This window comes from Mustela lutreola, chromosome 5 (assembly GCF_030435805.1).
Source record: "Mustela lutreola isolate mMusLut2 chromosome 5, mMusLut2.pri, whole genome shotgun sequence".
Classification (NCBI taxonomy): domain Eukaryota; kingdom Metazoa; phylum Chordata; class Mammalia; order Carnivora; family Mustelidae; genus Mustela; species Mustela lutreola.
Window position 1 is genome coordinate 58,883,289 of NC_081294.1, and position 26,067 is coordinate 58,909,355.

General features: G+C 46.1%; 1 protein-coding gene and 1 long non-coding RNA gene across 2 annotated transcripts in view; one reads left to right on the top strand and one right to left on the bottom strand.

Annotated features, from left to right (window-relative positions):
- The window catches only part of SLIT3 (slit guidance ligand 3), a 589,205-nt gene that overhangs the window by 311,839 nt on the left and 251,299 nt on the right, over positions 1–26,067 (bottom strand). The window lies entirely within an intron of this gene.
- On the top strand, positions 4,480–25,483 carry LOC131831891 (uncharacterized). Its single transcript, XR_009353853.1, has 3 exons — positions 4,480–4,756; positions 21,802–21,923; positions 25,192–25,483. It is a non-coding gene; the product is annotated as an uncharacterized LOC131831891 (long non-coding RNA).

A 26,067-nucleotide genomic window follows, 5' to 3' on the forward strand; every position in this document is an offset into this window, starting at 1 on the left:
ACCCGGGAGAAGAGTCCAGAGTCGGAGCTAGAGCTGGCATCTGGAAGGAGCCGGAGAAACGCAGGGGGTTTTTGGTCCCAGCCAGGCCCCTCTCTTCACTGAGGAAAAGAGGCTTCCAGCTCTTGCAGCCTAGACAAGCCCCTTGAACTCACCATCCCCTTTCTAAGGGAAATCTTCCAGCTCTCACTTTGCCTCAGAGCTAAATTATTCCAAAAGCAGTAACCGCAAACACTCCCCATGCCCTTAGTATCTGTCAGGTCCTACGGCAAGCCCTTTCGCACATTTTCGCATGTGACCCTCGCACCAGCTCACGGTGAATGTCTATATGTGCCATCACTCGCATTTCACTGACGAGGAAGCCCAAGTTCAGAGATGAGCTCACTTATCTGAGGTCGCGCCGCTAGTAAGCTGGTGAGCTGGGATTTGAGCGAAGGCACCTTGAGCTTTCTGTACCCAAGGTCACATTTTAGTATGAGCAAAAAATCACTGCTCTTTTTAGAGGAAACCAGGAACTGTCAACCAGGAGAGAGGGATCACGTTGGGACACAAAGCCAAAGGACCCCAAAAGGTATCAAGCCAGAAAATCATCTTCCTCCTCTTGAAATTTCTGTTCTACCTCAAGTCTTCCCCTGCAACTTTGGAAACCGGCAGCTTGCTAATTCACTTTCCAGATCCCGTGTAGCTGTGTCTCTGGATGATCGTAACTGGGCTGAGTCAGCTGACGAGGTCTGTAAGACTCTCAGAAAGATATCATTAATTTGAAACAATGCCAAGTGTCACTGGGTAGTCCATCTGCAGACATCCTCCTCCTTCTTTTGCCAAAGAGCAAGCGTGCGATGCAGCTCCCAGCTCCCTTCCGCATCACCTCTCTGTGCCAGGCTCCTCCAGCCCAGGCAGCCATCTACGCTGACGAAGGGCAAACCATCGGTAACCCACGGAGGTGATATCTGGTCCGCTGCTGTCTCCAGAGCAGCCCACGTTCCTGGAAGGCACTTAGCATCCTCATAGCGCATCCCAACATCACACGAAGCAGCCATAAGTCACCAAACCCGTTCAACAAACACTCGCTGAGCTCTCACTCCAGACGAGGTAGCAGGCACGCGGAAACACAGTGCCTGGCCCTCTCCCACATTATACACGTAGTGCAGGAAAAGACCAGTAGAGGAATGCACCAACACGGGGTGTAATTAAATACATGCTAAATGAGCATCATTTTCGTGACGGCTGGAACGTATTCTGAACTATTCATTTGCATCTATTTTTCATTTGTTTTCTCCTCTCCTGTCTTCTCTCCTCAAGTGCGTGGCCAATCAGCCTCATTGCCTTCATTGCCTCAGAGATGGTTCAAAGCAGAGAGAAAGGAGGAGTCCCTCGCAAGGCTCTCTGGCTTTGACAGTCTGAAAGCTGATGCCTGGAGTTGAACCAGCAGGGTTTGTGGAGAGGGAAGGGGGCGAAAGAGGAACTGGATGGAAGAAAAGGCAAAGTGAACTGGAGAGAACCAAGGTAGAGACAGGTTTTTTCCAGAACAGAAAGAAATATCCTGGGGCTGGGAGCAGAGGCAGGAGGAGAATGAGGGCACGAGACACTAAGAGAGGCAGAGAGACAGAGAGAGACTGAGGCTGGGACTGCTGGGTGCTCAGGCAAGGAAGACTCAACCTCATGACTCTTGCCTCAGCAAGACCCTCCACCCCCCACAGGCAGAGGCTGTGTCGTACGTCCAGGCAAACACAGGACTGGAGATAAGTGGGCAAAATGATTCTCAGCTCTGCAGTGTGACCACAGAGAGCAGGCGACCCTAGCTGCCACATGGAGGGGGTCAGGGGCATCACAGACGTAACTTGCTTGGTTTCCACAAGGCCCTAGAACAGTGGCCCAGACTGAGAGTGGAACCCAAGCCACACCCACCATGGTTTCTTGGCAGCCTAGATGGATAGGGCCTCGGTGGCCAGAGACAATCCAGGACGTCCTATCCTGGGTGGGTGTCCTGTACTTCTATTTGCGGAGTCTGGCAACTCTGCAATGGACCTGAAGAAATTAAGTTGACACAAACAATGTGGACAAAAATTCGTATCTGAGATTCGTACACAAATTCATTTGTAGAACTGAAATGGTCCACTGCGATTTGTACTCATTCACATATAACACCTTTTATTTTTAGAGTTTTACAGTTTATACAGTTCCTTCACTTATATTGTATTGTTCAACCCTCCCAATAGCCTGGTGAGATGAGAAATGTGAGTCCAATTTTTTTCCAGAAGAAGATAACGGGGCTCAGGGAAGCAAAGCCCGCTGTAGACGCTAAGTCCACGCGGGCCAAAGCTGTAACCCAAAACTGGTTTCGGCTGCTCTTCTGGGACCCTGCACTGCTTCCGAGCCCCAGCCTGGCCCAGGCGCTAGCAGTCCAGACTTCAGTTCCACATGCCTCACATGAGCCTCTGTGAAGTGTGAACTTTTAGAGGTGTCTGGTTCCAGATGACCTCTCTCTGGTTTGCAGAAGAGCCAGAGCTGGAAAACGCCTTTACTTGGTGAGGGTCTCCATCACCTGGGATGACGAGACTTTGGATGATAAACCTTTGGGTTTACTGTAGTCCAGGTCAGGTGACAAGTGACAGGTGACAAGTAAGATGGCTTGATTCTAATGCGAGGATGGTGATTTCTGGAGAAGGAGGCCAGAATTTGTGATGTTTTGCAGACCCCTGAGGAGAGCGGCTGGAGGAACGCTCTGTCCTGCACACTCAAGACAGTTTCTGCCTGGGGGTGGGGAAGGGCCTGCTCTGTCAGAGCTCTGGGTTTTACACATCCTAAAATCTTTACTTATGGATGTCAGGTCAAAGGGAAGAGAAAAAAAAGCTCAACCACACTTGAAAAGTTACCTGGTTCTGCTGTCAGCAAATGGGCTGCAGCTGTTTTTGCCATTACACAAGCTGGCGCTTTTTTTTTTTTTTTTTTTTTTTTTTAAGTATGTTGTAGGAAATCAAGAATATGATCCTGGGGAAGCCCTATGTGTACTACTGCCCACTTTGATAAAAATTTCATTTTTCACTCTACACAGAAGATTTCAATGGTAGGAAAATGTTTTTTCTCTCTCTCTTTTTTTTTCCTTTTCTTTCTTTCTTTTCTTTTCTTTCTTTCTTTTTTATTTTTTTAAAAGATTTTATTTATTTATCAGAGAGAGAAGGGGAGAGAGCGAGCACAGGCAGACAGAATGGCAGGCAGAGGTAGAGGGAGAAGCAGGCTCCCTCCTGAGCAAGGAGCCCGATGTGGGACTCGATCCCAGGACGCTGGGATCATGACCTGAGCCGAAGGCAGCTGCTTAACCAACTGAGCCACCCAGGCGTCCCTCTTTCTTTTCTTTTTGAAGTGCTGGAAGATGGAAACCAGTCTTATTGTCCTATTTTACTTTTTATTGCCCACTAACAATATTATTTATTAACACTAACAACGATAACTCCTCATTGTTGGTTGAAGTCATTTTTGGGGGGTGAGAAAGGGCATCTTATAGATTGGGAAATGAGACAAGTTTTCGATGATTACCCAATATCTATTTTGTAATGTTTCCAAAGCACCATGACATGAAGCTCAGCAGACCCATGATAAGTGTCTCTGAGAATTTCTTTCAAACATCTCATCAACCGGCAGCCACTGACATGGGACAAGTCCTCCAAGGAGCCGGGGCTATTCCTGCGCGAACATCAGGACTCTTGGTTGATGTGTCTGGGCAGGAGTGATGCCCTCAGAGCCCAGGACTCCTTCTGACCAGGCTGGCTCACCTGAATGGGCCACAGCTCAGCAGGACTAAACTCTGCGCCAGATTTCCGTGTTCCCTTTCTCCGTCCCGGGGCCAGTGACTTACAAACATAGAGACTCTGCTAAGCCCGGGGATTTCATTAAGGGCCTTGTTAAAATTTACTACAGTCAAATAAAGAAAAGATCCAGCCTTGGAAATCATTCTCCACTCATGTCTCTCCTTCTCCCTGCTTCCCACCCCCACCTCCAATCCCACTTAGTCATCTATTAAACAACTAACTACTGAGCGAGTTCTGGAAAGTTGCCCATATCACATCTCTTTAGAAATCATTTCAGAAAATGTCTTGAGGAAGGTAGGTCACCTCTTCCCATTTGTCTTACTCTGTCAGGTCTGGTGCCTAAGCAAACAGGCAGCGAAGCAAAACCAAAAAGAATAGAGAGGATCCAGATTCTTAAGTGAGGCCCAGGGTACGTCCTGGCCATTGCATACGACCTGGATGACCTTGGGCAAGTTCCTTCACTTCCGTGAGTCTCACTTTCTGCATCTATAAAATGGGACAAGTACTGTGACCTACTGTGTCACCTATGGTGAGGGTTAAGGAAAATAATGCATGTCTATTGTCTACCCCAGTGTCTAGCACAGAGCAGGTGCCAAAAATGTGAGCTATGAACAGGGGGTCTTTTGCAGACGCTGTCTATCTTTCTGCTGCATCATTCCATCTTGTGTTTAGCGGAACTTTTGCTGACTACGTGGGAACTGAGGAGAGGAAAAGCCATGTCCTTGCTCCTGGACTCACAAGTCGTCCCTTCCTTCTGTGATGTCATCATGTGAGCCACAGCTCACAAATCTGAATACTAACAACCCAGCAACCAGTCCTCACCTCCCACACGCTTTTCATCACCCACTTGCATCCAACATCTGGGGCTTCTGCTTCTACCCTACCATCTCGTGAGCTCGCCACTAAGGTTCCATGTCCAACATTACTCAGACAGGCAATATCTGCAGGAGGTAAGCACACCAGGGCCTCCAGGATCCAAGGCAAGAAACCCCTTTTCTAGGGGAAGCTGAAATTTTGCAAAATGGAAAATTTGTGGTTTAATGATTACAACTGAAACTTGACTCCTCTGTTCTGGGGGACCAGACCACAGGTTTCATTTTTCAAAGGACCCAGATGTTTATGAAGGGCCGGCTCATCCCTAAGATTGGTTACTCTGCTTTCAGGGGCTGCCTGACCTCTCCTCAAACCCACTCTGAGGCAAAGCCCCCCATGGAATTAACCCCTCGCTAGACAGGGAGGCCAGGGCAGCCAGGGCCCAAGGCAGCTCCTTGGGTGACAAATATTTTTGGAGCAAGCCTGGCTCCTTCTACTCCTTTGGGTCTCTGCCCAGGTGTCCACCCCTTAGAGAGTCCTCCCCAGACCTCTGCATATAAGGTCCCATGCCTCCTGTCTCCTCTTCACATCAGCCTTTTCTATGACCTCCTATCACTTAGCTCAAAGCCTCTCATGTCTGTATTTGCTGACTTGAGCTTGCTTGCTGCCCCTAGACTGTCAGATCCCCGAGAAGAGAAGTTCTACCTGTCTTGTTCATGCCATAGCCCAGGTGCATGGTAGTTTGTACTGAGGGGGAGAAGGAAAAGGGTAAAAGACTTCTATAATGCCACACAAAAATCTTGAGTTCTGCCTGCCATTGGGGCTTGGAGTATAGAGAATGCTCAGTGCAGGAAGGAAGGAAGGAAGGAAGGGAGGGAGGATAATTATGCTGTTTTGCTTTTGATGTCATAAAGCTTTATGACACACACACATGGACTCACCATACTCTCTGACATCATACACAAGGCCTGAGTAACTCAAAGTCATTTTATTCATAAGTGTCACCAGCCATTGTATATTGCACATATCCTCTCTCCTGCGTCCTCTGTCTCACTGTACCCAGTGACTGTGCTGAACCCCGATTGCTGAGAGCCTGGCTATCTAAGTACACAGGGTGGTAAGTCAGTATAAATTTGCAGAGAGCCAAGAAATCTCAAGCACTGGGGGCAAGAGAGCCTGGTGAGACAGTGGGGAGGAGAGAGAACAGAAGTCTGGGCTTTCCTTTGACTTAAGTCTAAAACAGATTAACAGAAAAGGACAGGTTCAAGACTCATGTCAAGCTAGTTTCCCTCACCTGGTGATGAACGCTTTCCTTGGCTCCTCTGAGCTGGGCAACAGTGTTCTGTGTACAGAGGGCTGCGAAGAAGGGGTAGCTGTGTTTGCAGTAAGATTAAGAAGCAACCTTGAGGCTGTAATGACCTTGTAGGTTACAGAACAAAACTTCCAAAAGGGCTTACAGCAAAACCTGGTCATTGAGGAGGGCTATACATCCATGCAAATCAAACAGCAAACTAACTAACCAAACAAAAACAAAGCAACACTCTCAACAAGTAGATATATTTGCCCCAGTGTGAAGTTTCCATTGTGAAAGAACAAGACCGAAGTTGCTCTGTTCTGCCACCCCCCCCCCCCCGCCCCCTGCCCCCGTCATGGCAACTACCACGATGTGCCCCTTCCTGGGCTGCTGTTTGTACGCTCAGGGTGGAATGCTCCCACTAGGGCAGGTTTAGGGCATGTTTCCCGGGAACCCTCAGTCTATTGGTGGGAGAGCTCCTGCAGGTGTGCCTTTAATGGCTGTAGGCACATCTGCAAAGGGAGCTGGGATTCTGAGTGTCAGCAGCCAGCGAGCCGTGGGGTTCCAGAAGCCAGAGTTTGGCAATATGCGTGCATGCACACACATGTGGACGGGAAAGAACAGTTTTTGTTTTTGGTAGGATTGTCCAAAAGTGATACTGAATCAGTAGCTGTGGAACTCTGTATAATAACCTGTCTAGACTGTTCTAACCTCATTGATAAAATTAAGACATGGAAACAGGTATTCCCTAAGGGTCTTCCAGTTTAAAAATTCTATACTTTTATGCAAACATTATTTTCTTTCTATGCTCTTTTGATTTTTCTCTCCCTTGCTCTTTCTGTCTCATCTTCTGCCTTTTTTCCTTTCTTCCTCTTGGCCAAGTCCTCTTCAACTGCCTCAAAGGGGCCTGTGACCTCCCCCCGCCCCCAGTAGCTGACCAGAAAAGCCAGCAAATCAGCAGCTGTTTTCACAAGGTTTGGAGTAGCTGATATCCCATAATTCTGATTCAACTGTTTCGTTCCGAGGCTCTAAGACGAATCCCCAAGTCTCCTGGTGAGCATTAAATAATACATACCAGCCAGTCAGCAAAAACAAGGCTCCTGCTTAACTCCTGGCAGTACAGAGCAATACATCTATCTAGCCACTGCACCAAGAAGTTGAGTCAAACACAGAAACAGGTGTCCCCAGAATTGCAACATTTCTGTTGCAGAAATCAAGACAGAGTGAAAGGGGGAAATCTAGCAACTATGGTATGGGAGGAGGGAATTTTGGGGATCTGGAAAGCCTTCCTAGGAAAGGGCATGATAATGGATAATGTGCAAGTGTAGCAGAACATAATATCATCATTCCTCATTAAGTGCAACTATACTCCTATAAATTGAGAAATCACTTCATTTGGGGATGAACCATCCATTAAGCACATACAACACATGTAGTTATCATTGGCTGAGCCCTGTATCTATGAACTGTGCTAAACTCCTCATCCACACCTCATTCGGTCCTCATAATAAAACAGGAGACTGATGTCAGTGCAGTGTTAAGAGCATGTTACTAGTCACACAGATTCTGCTCTTCTCTGCACCTTAATATTTTCATCTGTGGAATAGGTCAAATAACAGTATTTGTCCTTACAGGACTGGTGTTTGTTTTTTCAATTAAAAATTATATAAAACACTTAACACAACATTAAGAATGTAGTAAATGGCCCATGAACATCATTTGTTATTGGTGGTGATGTTTTCCCACATTTGGCTATTACTGTCTAGAGAGTGTAAGTGGCCTCTCTGAGGTCACATGGCCAGGAGGGGGTTTGAGTGCAACTTGGTCTGTGATCACACTCTCTTGTCCCTTGTGATGTAAACTATCACTGCTTAATGGCCACTTCTTGACATTTTCTGGGAAACTTGGCACCGACCGTGGACTTGTCCTGCAATCTACCTTCGAAAGTCATTGTGGATCTGCAGTTCTATTAATCTTACCTTGGAAAAATCATGCAAATGTATGACAGTACACAGTAGGACCCGCCTTAGAATTAGAGATGTCTGCAGTCTTTACTCAGAGAGGCAGATGAGGCTGCTCTGTCATCTGTAATTCCTCTTTGCCCATCCCTATTTCTGGACTCTTCTGGGACATTTCCTTCTGCTCTTTCCTAATGACCCAGCCCACACCAGACCCTGGGGGTGCCCAACAAAGAAAAGCCAAGGACTAAGCCGAGAAGAGCCTGAAAGGGCATGAAATGGGGCTGGAAAGGCACAGACCCGGCAAGGCGCCAGAGGCTCTCACCAAAAGAAGCTTTTAAGGAAAGGAAAGCAGCCACCTTGGGGGACATTCGTAATGCTTATGCCAACCCTTGCCTGCAGCAGGCTGGGAAGGGCAAGCCAAATTGCACACCATCTACAGCCAGTGCCTCCAAATCCGCCGAATGTTTCCCACGAGCCTCTGCAGAGCAGCGGGGCCGAACTTGCCCTAGAAATGGCCGATCTCAAAGGCTTGCGCTGTCACAGTAACTAGGAAGGGTGGCAAAATGGCATGGATCATCAGTCCTAAGAGGGTATTCTAGAGGAATTTTGTCTATAAGGAAAAGAAGAAAGAGACTAAGAGAAAGAAAAGCCTAAGGAATGCCTAGGTGTCGGGAAGCAGCTCTGAAGTTTTATTTGGTTTATTTGCTCACATGGGGAGAAGTCAGAGAAGGAATCTGGAGCCAATGGGGATCAAAGAAAGGAAACGGGGCTTAAGCTGGAGAAACATTCCAGTTGGACAAAACAAAGCCCTTTTTGAATGCAAAGCTGGTAAGACTGCCAGGTTTTATTGCAGATTGAGGTTATGGTTCTACCTGTAAAGCTTCAAAAAACAATTCTAATCACCCCTCTCTCCCCCCAATCCTGTATGCTTCCCACTTATACCACTTGTCTCAGAATTACCAGCATCATTAAATCTGTATTAGAATTATCTAGAAAGCTTGTATAAATGCAGGTTCTCAGCCCCGCCTCTGACGACTGAGTCAGAATCCCCGAGGTGGGGGGGGCAGGGGGGCCTCTCCATAACCCACAATTTTACAGCTCGCAAGGTGGTTCCTATCTACATGGAAATCCTTGAGCGCCCCCACCCCCACCCCCCTCCGCATGAGGGGCATGAACCAAGGCAAGGTGACTTCCACTTTGAATTTTCTGAATGTATGCATTTTATCAAACTCATCCAAGGGTTGCTGCAAAGGGCACCAAATAAAATGAAATGAAAACGGCCTTTTCTAGGGAGATGGGCTGCTCAGTGCGGGAGCCCCACCGTGACCCCAGGGCACATCCACGCTACTACACTGAAGAAAAGGGCTGGCTTGGGCAACCTTCTTTATAGACAGACAGCTGAGAGCGGGCGGGGGAGAAACCTCAGTTCAGGGCAAATTCCGGTGCCCAGAAATCAGATCGGAGTGCAGCACTGCCATCCTCCACTAGAGAAAGAAATCTTAAGAGTAATTTATCTTTCTCCCTCCTCTTATCTCTGAGTTGAGTGCTCAACTGTGGAAACACACACCAATTTGTGCTTCACTCCTTGGTGCTCTATGGTCTTCTGACCAAGGGACTGAAAACATCTGCACCCACTCGGAGGTGGGTGATTGCTGGTCCTAGGGGAAAGGAGGGGGTTCCACGGCAGTCTTCGTTCTTTAGGGTTTTTTGGGCCTGCAGGGTTTTTTGGTTTGTTTGTTTTTAACTTGTCTGTGTGGTTTTTTTTTTTTTTTTTTAAGTCTAATTAACATGCAGTGTTATAGAGGCAGTTGTCTTTTTCCTTCTACTGAAACTACATCTTTGGAACATGAACACATGGGCCGACATAAGGGACTCCCTTCCTTGGGCACTCCTGCCCTGACTTTCTCAAGGTCATATAGAGCGCATTTTTCCCTCTCTCTGCGGGGGTGCCCATTAGCACCCAGCAATGACACCTGGGCCACTGTGAATTCTCCCAAGCTGATTTGCCTTTCTCCCACTCAGGGTTGCTGGGCAGCAGGAGGGGAGGCAGTGACGGGTTGTTTCAGACAACTTTGAGCTGCAATGGTGGAGAGGGGAAGGGAAGTGACACGGTGTTAGGAATTGAAATCACCCAACTGTGTCAACTCATTCTCTACGACTGTGGGCTGTGACTCTCTCGCTGGTGCAAACACTGTCCCTTTTCAGATCTGGGAGTTGCCATTTATCAGAGGAGGGAAGCAAGTGGTGGAATGCCTAGAAAAAACAAAGCTGCCTACCAGTCACAGCCTCATTGGAAGTCTTGATTCTACTCCCTGCTTCACAACCAATTGTGGGTTGCGCCATATGCAATTTGTTCCTAATTGCAGTCCCAAGCTAATTCAGTTAAAAAATAAATTAGAAAGACCTGTAGGATCACTTCTGCTTCCATACATTCTGATAGCTTCCTTGAAGGAAAAAGAAAATTAGGTTTACCTAGATCAGTGAATTTGTCTGTACGTTGCATCTTATTTCTTATGAACTCAGAAGGCCCATAATTATATCATAACTGTTACATCCATGAGCATCACAAAACCTAAGGGCTTTGCAGTATTTAGCAAATTGTGGTCTCCTCACCTCTACCATTTACTTAAAACCAGTTGAGGATAATGCCAAAATTGCAGACTCCTGGGCCCTGTCCCAAAATACTGAGAGTGGAATCCTGAAATCTACATATTTAATAAATGCTCTCTTCATAGCTATCATGGCTTTCCTTCGAAGTACAGCTGAAAACATTTCTCTTTTATAAAGGACTAATTAAATACGTCCTTCAACAACAACTATATTTTCTGAATCCATTTTCTTCTGCTGCCTCCAGCACCCAGAGAAAATGCACATACTTTGTTTCAGTTCTTTGCAAGTAGTCTAAAATGTTCCCATTCTGTGCGTTCCCAGGTCTAGAAAAGAGATTGGCAAACTACAGTCCTCAGGCTAAATCTGGCCTGCTGCCTGTTTGTGTAATAAAGTTTTATTGGAATGCAGTCATGTCATTTTGTTCACATATTGTCTACGGCTACTTTTATATTGCAAGGCACAAGTGAGTATTTGCAATAGAGACCATATGGCCTGCGAAGCTGAAAATATTTCCTATTTGGCTTTCTGCATGAAAAGTTTGCTGAGGGGCTCCTGGGCGGCTCCATCAGTTAATCATCTGCCTTAGGCTCAGGTCATGCCCCGGGGTCCGTGGATCGAGTCCCATGTTGAGCTCCTTGCTCAGTGGGCAATCTGCTTCTCCCTCTCCCTCTGCCACTCCCCCTGCTCAGGAGTGCGCTCTCTCTCTCTCTCTTCCTCTCTCAAATAAATAAATAAAATCTTTAAAAAAACCTTCAAAAATTAGAGTTAAGGCGTGAAGTCCTTAGCATCTTCAAAAGCAGGATGGGGAATGAGGGGTTGCTACTTGTTTACGGGGCAAGAGAAGGGTAGAGGAAGATCAGGACAGTGGTTGCAGGAACCATTTATACGAGGGCACTCCGCACATCCTGCAATGCCAGCATGATGAATTTATTCCCCTCACTGATGACTGGTAGGTGCCCTGCCACACACAGTGCTAGAGGAGGAGACTTGCCCTTTCCCCCAAGAAATAATTATTTCCAGGCGAGATGGAACAGTCTAGTATCAAGGTTGAAATCTTAGAGAACACTAAGAAGTATAGGGGAAAGAGTTCTCATAAGGTGTGGCCCACCTGGCTCTCAGATCTGTCCTGCAAAAATTAGACAAGTCACCACCCCTTGGAAGGCATGACTTCCTCATCAAAACAAGTCTACATCTTGAAAATGTCAGAACCAGACTGGATTTTAGATATAACTAGCTCAGTGATTTCCAAAGCAAGTTCCAAGGACCCCTATGATCCTTCAGAAGTGCCTCAGGATCTTCTGTAATGTTTAAGGGATGGGCGACGAGCAGATTCTGAGCTTCCTACTAATTGAATCAGCCCAGCATGACTTTTTATTTATTTATGGTGGGAGAAAACTTTGAAGCAATAACTGATATGTTCCACGTCGCACCCACCAATACTCATACACTTTCTTGTAACCAAACACTCAGGAGATAGCCTAACTTTGCCCTAGGGATGGACTGTCCTATACAATATAGAGAACAAAGACATCAACTCCTGGCTTTTAAGTTTGAAAAATCTCGACCTGTGCTGTCCAGTGTGTGGCTATCTGAATTTATGTTGATTAAAATTAAACAACCAGTTCATTGGTCCTACCAGTCACATGTAGCTGTGGCTATACCATAATGAACATGTCCATCATAGAAAATTCTGTTGGACAGTGCTGATTCAAGCCCCGAGCATACTTGGGGTATACTGGATTAGTCAGGATTAGCAAAAATCCAAAGATTTTTCCTTCTGAGGAAAATATTTAAAAGGATCATGAAGGGAGTTGAGACACAGGGGCACAGGGTAGAGACCCCTTTCTTAACCCCTCTCTACCAAGTACCAGGACTGGACATGGATGGGATGAGGGGAATGAGAGAAGCTGGGGGTCTGAGGAGACATACCTCTGCCAGGTGGAACCACGTGAGGTGGTCAGGTCTCTCAGGATTCCCTTTGCTCTACCCTGGTGCAAGAGCCTTAGAGAAGAATGGATTCATGGCGGCAATTAGCAGCCTTGCAGGAAAGATAGTCTTTGAGAGTTTCCCAGAGCCTCTGAGGAGCAAGGAACTTTTAAAAGGATCATTTCCTGTGCTGGGCAGAATTGCAGGGAAGAAGGGAGTTGGATGAAGAGAGATGGTTGTCTTATTGGATGCCAAGGTAGACAGAGTTAAGTACCATGAACTAGATGCCTATCACCTCCTCCTGTCTGTGGGCATCATTCAAATACTCTGGAGCTTGGACACAGCCCTGGGAAAGGGGGCAGGGGGACGGAGAAGTGCCGAAGATTTAGTTTTTATGGAAAGTGGGCATGTGTGAGAAATTGTTCTATATACTGGTATTTGCAGACTGAGTTTATATCCACTATGTATTTCTTATGTTTGCCTTGTACAAAAATAATCATGCTGCTGAAAATAATGGAAGGTTGTATGTGAGCCAGAGACCAATGTTTCTTGCATCTAAGGGTATCCTGTTGAACAAAATGTGTCTGGGGTAACGGGTAGATATAAGAAGCGGTTTCAGACCTCTCACTGTTTAGATGAAACACAGGGTCTGTAAAGGTGACAGAATTCTCTGGCACTTGCCGTAGTGGAGGAGAACAAGACGCATGACAAGTAAACACCAGAGTAAGAGCTCTATGCTTAAACACAGAAGCACACTGAGAGGGAACCCACCCCACCCAAGCTTAAAGCCCTGCTTTGCTCCACAAGAAAATGAGCCCAAAGTGAACAAGTCCTAAGCAGAAACACATCACCTTGTTGGTGAAAGTGCTAGTGGTACTACTGGTGATGCCCATTCTAAAATGATGTTCTCTGCCTATATGAAGGTGCCTAAGGAAAAGGAAGCTCTAGCTTCCATTATCTGAGCACACTCTTCTTTCTGTGTGTTCCTGAAAATTTTTTCATCTAGTTATTTACGGTAGCACCAGCCCCATTTTGATCACTCTGAGTGCCTGTCTTCTGGTGCAGAGCTGCACAAATGTCCAGATGCACGTAGGCATGGATAATGTCAGTGAGCCTTACCAGAAGGTCCTGAGGACCAGGACCTCGGGGTGAATTCCTCCTTGAGGCCCACGTGCTGGTATCCGGGCAGGCAGTTCCTCAGCAAAGAGGGCCTTGGGGTTTCATTTACTCCATTATAATAAAAAATGTTTTGTTCATTGCAAAAAAAAAAAAAAAAAGCTGTATTACTTTAGGGCTCTATTAAAAATGGGGGGGGGTGCAATTTTTATTTAAAAAAGAATGCTTATGAGACTAAAGGTTTTCAAGGGCCTCTATGTTCTTTAGAGGTAGTTCTGGACCTCTGGGTTGGAGGCTGGTGGCATTGAGAAGGGAGGCACAGTAAACTTTCCCTACAGGCTTCTAGGAACCTAGAGGACTTCTAAGCTCATTGGGAAGTCTCCTCTCTCTCAATCTCTCTCTCTCTCTCTCCCCTCCTCATTACCACCCTCCCTTTTTTTTCCTTCCCACTCCTAGCTACCTTCTCTCATGGTTGTCGTCTATAATGTTCACTCTGCCTCCTGTGTCTCAAACACTTAGGCTCCCCCACCATGGGATGGCCAGTCCACCCTGGGAGGAACAGAGGTGCTCAAAGGGACTGTGAAAATAGCTCGTGCTTATTATGCCTTATCTCGTGAGCAGCAGAGCTGGGATTTGATTGAGATTCTCAAGTTTGAGTCTTCTAATAAATTATACTCCCCCAATGTGAGATGTGAGCAGACACACCTTCTCTAACTTCAGGAGTCAGACCTTCCCAGCAGGGGGAGAAAGCCGTTGGTCACTGGGCAGTGGGAGAGGATACACTTTTCCTGCCAGAAGTTGCCAGAAGGGCTGTGAGACTTTGAGGTTGACTAAGCCATAATCCTACTCTAGATCATGCTGCTGCTTCCGTTTCCAGAGCAACAGCACGGAATTGGGAGAACATACGTGTTATCAGATTTGGACAGGGAGGCGAGCAGCAGTGTTTGTCACTGGGAACGGAGTGTGACACAAACAGCCTGGGCTCCGTGCCTTGCCCAAGCTGTCACATGCAACCCATCCTCCAGAAGCAAACTGATAGCTACCCAGAATAAACCACCCCCTACTTGTCTTTAAAGAAGAGTAGTAGAAGAGTGGGCTCTGTGGGCGGGGGGGGGGGGGGTAGGGGTGGAGGGAGGGCTGTGCAGGGAAGGAGACGAGATGAAGAGAAGGCACAGACCTAAGACACAGGTACAGTTTCAAGCAGTTCCTACCTAGGTGTAGAGAATTATCACAGGGCCAAGGGCCTGGAGGGGGCAACGGTGACTCCTGAAGTCTCAGACCCATCCGATTCTCACAGGAGTAGAAGACAATTGGTGCAATGATTCTATTTCTCATTAGGACCTGGCTCTTCATTAGTGGGGCTGGTGCTTTTTTCAGAGAAGAGGTCTGAAAGTGTGAGGGCAAAAAGTGCTGGAAGTTTCAGAATGCAATCTGTCCTCCTTTGCTGGCCCCAAATCAAAAAAGGATGTTAAGAGGGGATTTCTCTGGCTACAGTTCTGAAATCAGTCAGAGAATTAAGAGGATTTGAAAAATTATCTTGGATCCATCTGGAATCTTAAAGAAATGATCACTGAAAGAAGAACAGGAGTGAATTCAGATAGATCCAGCCCAGTAGTGGAAGCAGCAACTCAGGGTTCTTATGTGCCTGGATCATTCTGGAAGGTCATACTTCCTGCACGTCTCCTCCAGCACCTCTGCCCTGCAGTGGATTATGTAGATGTGATGTGTAAGACACCCAACCAAGGGGGTCCAGAGAAAAGTAGAGAGACTCAAATTTCCCTGGAACAGATGGTAAATTCTTCACTCTTTTCTTGTCTTTGATTTTGTTTTCTCATGAGTTCCTTCTATAGGATGCACTGTGGTGATCCAGGAATCTCCTCCCTACCTGGCAGAGCCCAGGCTTTTAGGAACATGGACCTCTGTGTGGCAAAGAACCCAAGGGATGGCTGAGACCAACCTTCCTCTGGATAGAGAGGGAAGCACCCAGCTCTGGGGGCCTCCTAGAGTCACAGTATGCAAATAATTCAACAAATGGTCCAACAGCAATGTTGTCAGAAAAAGAATTTCCAATCCTATCACCATGGTGACAGCTCATCAAAAAAATCTAAATCTAAAAATTGCCTTCTTTTAGCTGATGAAAAATAATAAATAGGGCTTCTGGGGCTTGCATTTGTACTAGCTCTCACTACCAACGCCCCGAAGCTCCTCCAGTTCCACCCTCACACCTGGCTGGGTCCTCACACAGCTTCAGTCACCTGTGATTCCTCAGGATGTACTTGGGCCCGGGGAACTTGAAACAGGAGTGGCTCATTCCCCAAACTCCCAGATCCTCAGTCTGACCCCCCTCTCCCCATGCTCTTGCTGGCTTTCATTAACCCTTGACCCCGGGGTTTATCAGCTGTCCCTAGCAATTTCACAGATAGGGCATTTCTCGAAATAGCTACGAGTCCCAGGTTGCAGCGAGTCCAGGGATGGAGCGCTCACAGGAGAAGAGACAAGAACCTCCTGAGGGACTGAGGCAGAAGTGGGCCCTTGTGACTTCCTTCTGTTTTAAGGGCAATGCCACAGCCCAATTTTCATATTAGAAACTGGACTGTCTACATCTCCAAGGCATCCTGCAACAGACAACTTATATATTCTGCCATTTCTAGAACTGGGATCCCAGCAACTGTTAGGAGAGTGCAGTTTCCAAGAAGCAGGGCCAAGAGCAAGGACTGAAATACAGGAGCAGCAAGTTGTCTGCGCAGATGTGCTCGCAGCGTCTTGCCCGGACAGGCACATACCAGGGAGCACCCAGCCCACCAAGCGCAGATAAGTGGATGCTGACCCGGCCACACAGTGGGACACTGCATGACTAGGACAGATAAGTGGATGCTGACACGGCCACACAGTGGGACACTGCATGACTAGGACATAAAAACAACTGAAGATCTGTGACTATGGAAAGGCAGAGATATCCGTGATATGTTGTTAGCAAAAAGTCAGGCTCTAAAACAATGAACATAGTGCAATCCCATTTAAGCTGTATCTTTATGTGCATACACACATCAAGAGACTAGCAGAAGGTCATATACCGATGTGTTCATGACTGTTACCTCCGGGGATTTCTTCTTTTTGTCTCTATAAAATTTTGGTGCCTAAAGCAATATCTTATGTGGTGAACTTGTATTAATATTATAATCAGGATAAAAAATTCACGTAACCCTAAAGTGATTTTAAGAGGGACTTTTCAAAAATATGAGATAGGGACCAGGTGGCTCCTCTACCAGGCACTGTGGTGGGAGGCAAAAAATTAAAGGACCGCATGGTCTGTGCCGTCAAGGGACCTGACATCTAAATGAGCAGATACATGAAATCATCACTAGGTCCTCGATCTTTAGGAGGAAATGAACTAAACATTGGATGATGCAGGATCCTGTTCACACAGGTAGACACAGTCTGGTGGCAAAGAGGGGGAGAGCTCTAGATTCTTCCCATCCCAGATGGATGTGACAAGTTGCTTATCTGCCTAGACTCCCCATCTGAAAGTGGAGTAATGAGAGCAGAGGATCCACCTTACAGGACTGCTGGAGGTTTCCATGGGGTCAAGACAGAACACAGTGCCAGCTGGGGGACATTCAGGACATGCCAGCTACTACTATGACCTCACCGAGGGCTCTGGGAAAGCAGGGGTGGGCACACTTTAGACATAGGAAAGCCCTTTGGGGTCACAACTCCTGATGCCAATGATCATCCGCTTTCTGAACAAGACCCCTCCTTTAGCTTAAGTGCTGAAAGAAGTTTTAAAGTAAGTGGCACTATTTTCCGGGGGACACAGGAAACCTGGCCCGTGGCTCCCAGGCACACTGCGGTGTTTATCATAGTGCTTCATCTGTGGGTGACCTTGTCTGTTGATGAATCCAATCACTGGCTCCCCCCGCCTCAAGCAAATGACCTGCTCCCCTCCAATCAAAAGGCACCTTTAATCTGATTCCTTTTCACTCAACTCTCCACCATGACCCGCATGTCATTTCATTCCTCCTTTCCCCTCCTGCAAGTAATCAGCCTGGTCCAATTTGCTTGTATAAACAGGAGGCCTAGGTGGGGGGACGTCACTTGGCCATGGCAGTTCTGCTTTTCATACATCCCCCGCCTTGTTTCCTGAGACCTTTCAGTAGAGCCAGACCTGGAGGAGAGTTATATTAAACAGTTGGACTCCAAACCTAAACAGCCCCTAAAGCATTAGTGGTTCAAAGATCTCCCGGTGCATTTATGAAAAGCCATTGATCTGCGAAGAGGTGTTAGCGGACTTGAAATGCACCAAGAAAACTCCTTTGCTGGCAGGAGGCAGAGTGGTTTTCATTAAGGATCTGCCCTTTATCTTGTCACATCACTGACCTGCCCAAGCCGGGATGGGTATTTCCCTTGCCTTGAGAGGCGGCTGCCTGTGGTTGGAAGCTGTGATAAGCGTTCGTTTTTAAGACAAACACAAAGGAGAGAAGTGACTTACTTTTCTGAGTCTGAACCCCAAATCACCTTTAAATTCTAACTTTTGTGATCACCTCTGATACATAAAAGCCTTGAGTAGACCATGGGCCATTTTCCCAATGTTGGTTCTTGGGACTTGGGGGAAAAAATGCAAATCCTGGGACATCAGAACTTCAGGAACTTGAAATATCACCTAGAACAGGGTCCCTTCCTTAATCTAGAGGAATTTACCAGCTTCAGAACAGTGCAGATGGCCTTAAATCCCCTTTCTGCTGCTTCCTACCGGGTGACCTGAGATGCATTCCTTCTGGTCTTTGCCATGATCTTCTCAAGTCGAAGCTGGGTCTGACGACCTCAGAGGTTTGTTGCAAGGATTAAATAAGGTAATAGATGTAAAGCGCTTTGCACAGTCTGGCATAAAGTTGGCATTTGATAAATGCCCACTATTATTATCGCTTGCTATTACCATACTATTATTTACGCAGTCTAACAACTGTAAGCAACATTTTGCATGTCGTACACATGTGCGTTTTCCTGGGAAGAGGTCTATATATTCAATTTTCACTTTCCCCTAAAGGGGAAGAGCCACTCATCTAGCTAGACTTTCCCCTTTAATCGGTGACTAAAATCATGCCCGGAGGTTTAGCGTGTTCTTTCCATAGTCACATGGTAAGACAGATGGGAGACCAGAACTAAAACCCAGAATCTGTTGATTCACTGTCCAGTGCTTTGCAATGTTCTAGAAGCATTAGCAAAAGTAGCCCAAGCCCGAGCCAGTGTTGCAGAGAAAAAGTAATACATGTGGAACAGGACTGGACATATATTGGTGGAGTTAAGGCAGAGGGTTAAGTTCAGTTCAGGGGCTTGGAGCTGTGATGCCTGCGGAGGTACCAAAATTGGCTGACAACAATAATTGACAGAGAAAAGGTGTGCAAACCAGAGTGAAGGGGGAACGAGTGGGGCCCACCAGCAAGCACCTGCCCCACTCCCAGGCTCCTTTGCATCTCTCATGCATTGCAAGGAATGTTTATCCCATAAGCTTTACAAAATCCAAGGGAATATGCACCTTTGACCTAGGAAATGAATCATTCTGAAGTTCTGAGTGGTTGTACCTCCATTTCCCTGAAGATGCATCCCCAGGATTTTGAAGTTTGCATTCTTTTTTCTTTGACCAGGTTTTTAAAAATACTTTGATTTTCCCAGGATCAGTGGTTCTTCAACTGTGTCTTGGGACCGCCCCCATCAGTGTTACCGGGAAACTTGCAGCAAATCCAAGTTTGGGGGACCTCCTTAGACCCACTGAGTCAGAGAGTCCTGGGCAGGGCCTAGGAATGTGTTTTTGGAGGGTCTCCAGATGACCCTGAAGCACGCTCAACTCTGAGAACTGTTTTTTTTCTTAGGCCACTGGTGTGGCAGAGACCCAGCAAGGAAGGAGGGCTCAGAATCATCTTCCAGAAATTTGAATCCCTGGAATACATTTTTTTTTTTTTTGGTTGGTATGAAACAAACTGAATACTAGACTAGTAACTTAGTTCCTCTTGTATTTTGCAAACAAGAGATCTGGAGGGAAGTGGAAAATAAATTTCATGGCCTTTCATCTCAGTTACAATGACATGTTCATTTAGCATTGTGTGGGGAGGAAGGAGGGGCCGCTGTTAGGCTTCTAGAAGAGAATACACAATTCCAATGGAATCCGCTGTAATTTAGGGGCAATTAGCGTCTGCACATTCTCCATCCATGAGGCTCCATTAATCCAGTTAATCCTTATCTTCCAATCAAAAACAAACACCCTTGAATGCACTTGGGATCCTTTTAACACGTTCTGCCCACCTGGATGCTGTCCTCCGCCTTGTAATCCAGAGCTTTTAGGAGCCACTTCAGCTCCTGGGAAGGGGGGGATGACCCACCGTATTGGCGGGTCCTGCCAGTCCCTTGGAAATAAGCCCTGTCCCAGGCTGCACCCTCGCCCCAAGCACACGTTCTCTGGCGAGACCTGCCCTCTCTCTGTCATTACTCAAGTCGTTCTTGGTACTCCCTTGCTATTCTGGGCAGCCTTCCCTGAAACTTCTTGACTTCCTTTTGCCTAAGTAATGCAAACACTCGGATAATACTAATGCCTTGCATTGCTAAGGCAATTTGCTGTTTCCAGAGGCCTTTCTTATTTGTGTCATGAGATCCTCCAAACTACTGTAGTATCATTGCCTTTCTCCAATTCCCTATCCACTCTCATACCCTCTGCAATTTATAGGTGGGGGGCTTGAGGCTTCCCGGGGTTACACGACCTACCAGATTCCCACAGTTAGTAACTAGATGACAAGGTAGGTTCAAACTCAGGTCTCCTGATTTGCAGGCAAAGATCTTCCTGCTACAGAACACTGTCTCTTTCTGACGACCCACCTAAATCCATAACACTAATGAATAATGCATTTGTTCTTTCCCTGTGTTTATGTCTTTGGGATGCCTTTGTATCTATGAAAATCACTGTGTCTTCCTTCATTTAAAAGCCCTTAAGGAGAAGAAATCATATCAGGCTCAAATAATAATAATGTAAAGTGCTTCTACCTATTCAAAATATTTTCATTTTATCTTATTTTGTCTACAAAACAATTCAATGGGTTAAGTAGGATAAGCAATATTATACTTATTTTAATGGTAAGGAAACTAAAATTTGTCCAATAAAAGCAACTTACTGGCTCAGAAAGTAGAAAGTGGTATTGCTGGGAATCAAATACAGATTTCTAACTTCTGGGGCTCTATTTTTCTACAAGATGTGTGGTGTTAACACTGCATTCTGAGACCTGCAGGGTTCTTATCTGCTGCCTCATAACTTCTGGAGGAGCCATGGAAAAGGGGGGCTGGCAGGGCTCTGGGTGTACTACCCTGGGTTTAACTAGAATGTTCCTTCCTTTAAAAAGCAGCTTGGGAGCCACTGGTCAGTTGTCATTTCCTGTATGGAGTACCCAGGAGGGCAGGAGTACTGGTCAGCTATGGACGGTAGCTTCAGGAGAATACTGCTGCAGTGGCCTTGAGCAGCCTTCACCTTCTTGCAAACACTTCTGACTCCCTGACTTGCTCTCAGTGTAGGAGGTGACAACGGCACCCTGTCCTCAGAGGGGGCAGGCTACCTCTCAGCCTTTTCATATTCTGTTCATAAATTCAACAAATACTGGTTAAGCAGCGACTCTGTACTAAGTTCTGTGCTAGGATCTGGAACCAGAATGGTAGGACACCAACACGGAAGTGACTCTTCCTCTGGCCTCATGGAGCTTCACACTGATAAATAATTCCAAATCACAGTAAGAGCTATTACAGAAAATCTGTCTGTTGCATGGGATTAACGGGGGGGTGGGGCAGGGGGAAGGGCAGGGGCAGGTTTCTGATCCACTTCGGAGGTCAGGGAATTCCACTCCATGGAGAAACCACTGGCAGGGCAGACAGGGAGAGGGAGAGCGTTCCCATTGCAGGGAAGAGCACTGTCGAGATACGGAGCAGCAAGAGTGTGGCCTGTTTGAGGGACGCCCAGGAGATGAGCTGGACCAGAGTGCCAAGTGGGGCAGAGCTCAGAATTTCTGTGAAGCAAAATGGACAGCTACCGCTGCGATTTAAATAAGGAATGTCATGATGGATTGACGTGTTTTCCAAGATGGTTCTGGCTACTGTCCAGACCACAAAAAGGTGGGGTTGGTCAGGAGTATAAAGCGAAGAGATGTTCGAGGAGCCTCATCAAGGTGGGTTTGTATATAGGTGATGTAACTGGCCCAATTAATTTCTTTCTTTTTTTTTTTCAATTAATTTCTAATACTGGAAGTAAACCTCGGTCCTCGTCAGTGTGGAGCAAGTGATCCGAAAGGTGATCCACGGTCACGCAGTGAGAGGAGCCCTTGAGAAATTTTATAACTTCACCTGGAAGACTTCAGAAGTGCAAGAAGGGTAAAACACAGAAAGTTCTACTGTAGATTTAGATGACAAGGTTCCCGTCCTGCCCTCCCACAAGTCATCCGCGTAACGTGAGACAGGCCATCTAACTAACCCCTTAGGCCTCATCGTTTTTCCCAGTTGGAGGAGGAGCCCCCAGCCCAACCACAGCAAGTTATCAGGCAACCTGATTACACAATGGAAGTGCCAGTGCTTTGTAAATGGTTAGGCATTCTTAAAATACAGGATGCCATTACCATTAACCATGTCGGTATATACAAAGTAATTATAATTAGAGTTCTGAGTAAATATGGAGTAACATTTTTCTCTCCAATTGCATCCCAAAAGAAAGTTACTAGACACCAAGGAGTTTATGTTTTTAGATGGGCTAGAAGTTTCAGCACATTCCACCATAAATCTACCTTTATTTTTTTCGACAGATAAAAGTTATAGAACTACTTAATAATTTGATTCTTTAGAGTTACCATATTTACTCAGAATTATGATTGTAATCATATTTACTTCATACCATATTTCCCAGGCCTTAGTCATCTATGTTCCAAAGTCATACTTTTAAACCCAGGAATGTATAAATATTAACTTGATATTTTATTTAAATTGAATATGTATATGTATATATATATATATATATATATATATATATATATTCCTTTCCACTTTGAGTTTTAGTGAATTTAAAGCTAAAGAATATCGCTTTGAAATATTTTTTTCTTAATTCACATGTCAATAGTTGGAACTCTGTTAACATACAAAGAATTATCTAACAGAATCTCACATAACACCAATGGTAACCACTCTGCTTGGGAAGTAATAGCTTATCCCACTCATATTTCAGGAACTTTTTTCAATATCAAAATTAATAGAACCTTTCCCTGGCCCAGGGATTCTTAACATTAGAATCATCAGGAGAGCTTTTAAAACTCTTGATGCCCAGCTGGACTGCAGATCAATTAAATAAAACTCTCAAGGCCTGCAACCCTCAGTATTGTTCCAAGTTCCCTGGGATGATCCTCATGTGAAGCCAGGTTGAGAAGCATTGACCCAGATTCTTGGGTGCCTTCCAGGACTGCCTGGGCCTGCTAGGATTGGCCAGATATCAAGGACAGACTATATGGGGAGACTGTATGGCAGTAGGGGAGTCGATTGCTGTTTCTGTCTCATTCAGAGGGGAATGGCCATCTGGATAAAAATAATGTATAGCGAGCGGTGCTACCACTAACAGGCGGTAAGAATTGAGAGCTAACTTTATGTCAGTTATTCCTCCAAATAGTTTAAAAGACTTATGTCATTAGTATTCACAGCAACACTGCAGAGGGAGCTCTGTAACTATCTGTCTCCGAGACAAGGCATCTAAAGCCCAGAGAGGTGCAATGCCTTGGTCAAGGTTACACAGGAAGTAGTAAGTGACAGAGCTGGGACAGAGCCTCCTTGAAAGCAACCCCAAATTTCCATCCTTTCATATGGCTTCCTGCTTATAACAGATACCTTAGAGCCTAGAATCCTATTATACAGACCAGAACCTCCTTTCCCTGTGCCTTTTTATTAGACATCTTTCCCGACCCCTAATTTTGCAGATGAGTACATTTCGCTGATGTGACAATGAAGGCCTGCATTGTTTCCTAGGTCATATAACCAACTCCATGTGTGGTCTCGTGAGGCTTCTCCTGGACATCCTTGTTCTCATTTGAGTTGCAACAATAAATGCTTCTGCCTCATAACCATTAATGTTAGAAGAAGAGGCATCTGGAGCGTTGGGTCCCCACTGCTCCTTGCCCTGGAGAAAGCTCCCCTGGGGAGGGAAAGACGGTTTCTAGCAGCCCAGAAGTCACTTTTCTCCTTTGTAGGATCCAGTTACACCCAGCAGACTGCAGTCTGAATAAACAAAACTGGAGGAACACACCTAGGGGATCTCTGAGTTGGGTCTCAGATTTTAGCATCTAGCTACAGGGAGGGGGAGAAGAGCTTATTGTTTTCTAGAAGCACAGATGAAGAAACCACCCTCCAATTATGCAGCAGATTTTGCTTCCCAGTTGAATAAAGGGCATGAAATCGGATGTTCTTCAAGCTCAGAATAAATCAGTGGAAAATCCACCTCCCTTCACCCTCCATAAAGAACAACTAACACGTTGCGTTTAATTTCCGAATAGGGCAATGTTCTTTTTAAGGGAAATGTTAAGCAGGGATTAAAGACACGATGGGCTGTGTAACTCTATCCTCAGCCCTTTCATTGTGAATAGTATTTTTTTTTTTTTTTTTGGCGGTGTCTGTGCAGAGATGTGGGAAAAACCAAAGTCTTATGTAAATGAGAATTGACACACTGATCAACCAAGCGCCAGACCTGAGGTCTTAATTACACAGGAGTCTAGATGTCAGAGTGAACGCAGCTTACTGATATTCAGAGATTTCATCCAGTATTAAGCTGGATGACCTTCTTCCGGGAGCAGAGAGGCACGGGTTTCTCGTTACGCAGGGTACACGTTCACGGGCAGCAAAGGGCTACGTTCACGCCTGGGCGCCTTTCTGGATAGGATACGTCCCTGAGCTTGGACACCCCGGCCTGCTTGGTGGGGCACAAGAAAAGCAAGGTGTTTGAAGGTATTTCCAGCTGTGGGGTAAGCAGCTGCTAACTGACAGTTCTTAAAAGCGAAGGTCTCTAATGGCATCTTTCCCCCCTGTCCTCCCCTCTACATGGCCTTCCCTGCCCATTTGGCATCATTTGTGGCCTCTGCAGCCCTGTCAAGGCATTACCTCACTTCAACACCTAATACTCTGATGAGATCTACGAAAGCATTAGTAGCTAGTTTTTAAGGCTGCAAGGTCGAGAATTAACAAGCATTTATGTTGCTGAAGATGACACGTGGGAGGCGTCTCTAGCTCACACAAGGCGTTGCCAGTGGATTGGAGTCTAGTGAGGTTTGTACCTCCCGGCCCATGGCTCTTTTCATTAGCTTGACGCTCTGGTCATTATCCTAGTGGGGGTATAGGCTATGTTTTTAAAAGGGGCTTTGGCAGAACCTAACAGTTCTCAGTGGGTGTCAGGGTCTTTGCCTTGAAACAGAAAAATAATACATCCTTTCCTTCCACGCGTACTAATTAAAGTGTCAGGATGGAGCCCCAACACTGATTTGACACATGACACGACGTCCCATATAATCTGACGTGTCTCGCGCGGACATCAAAGCCCCATCAAGGAAAAAGAGCGGGATATTTAGTGCGGGCCCGTTGCAGTCTGACATCTAACTCCGTCCAGCTTCCTTCACAGGCCCTCGCTCGCCAGGAGATTAACCGGTCAGGCCGCCGAGTGAGAAGGGACAGAGCAGACCCGGACAGGAGGCCTGGGATGCAGGGGAAATCCAATCACATCCACCTGCTCAGGGAAGACTCTCCAGACACCTCGTCCCCCTACGGGCATCTGGGGCAAGCGCTGTCGCAGCCACTGTTGTGGCACCTGGTCATTTACGACTGCCTCATGACATTATTTCTCACTGTTGTCTTTGCATTGTTGTTCAACGACTTTCTGTAATTGTCTCTTCTGACCCCAAATAAACCTCAGCACTTGGAAGGCAAGAAGTAGCTCTGGTACGTGTCTGCCCTAGCAAACGTCTCCTGTGATTCCACGAAGGGCTAGCAGGCTCTTTCTGTTTTTGTTTTTGTGTTAATTTTCCATCTTTCATGCACCAGTCCTTTTGTAGACTACAACAAAAATGAAGTATTACAAGAACAAACATGGGTATGGCTGTCTTAGCAGTGTCAGGCTATTGTGTGTCTAAATGGCTACTCTCAGTTTCTGCACTTATCTGCTCCAGGCCAGGAACACACAATTTGCTAACTGCCGCAAAGCCGTAGGCCACACTTTGAGGAGCACTAAACCAGAACACGGGGATGCCCGAAACAGTATGGGACATAAAGGAGCTCCTTGATATGTAACTGTTGATTGAGTAGATATGTAATGTATAGATAACATATGTATACACACACATTATCCCTATGATACATTATATCAAATATAGCTATATGCACATACATCTAATTAAATCATACATTATACAGTACATCAATTAGGAGATAGGATTACAAAACAGACACCTAAGCCTAGGAGGCACAAGCACGTATTAGCTAGCAAGTTGGCACTAAGACC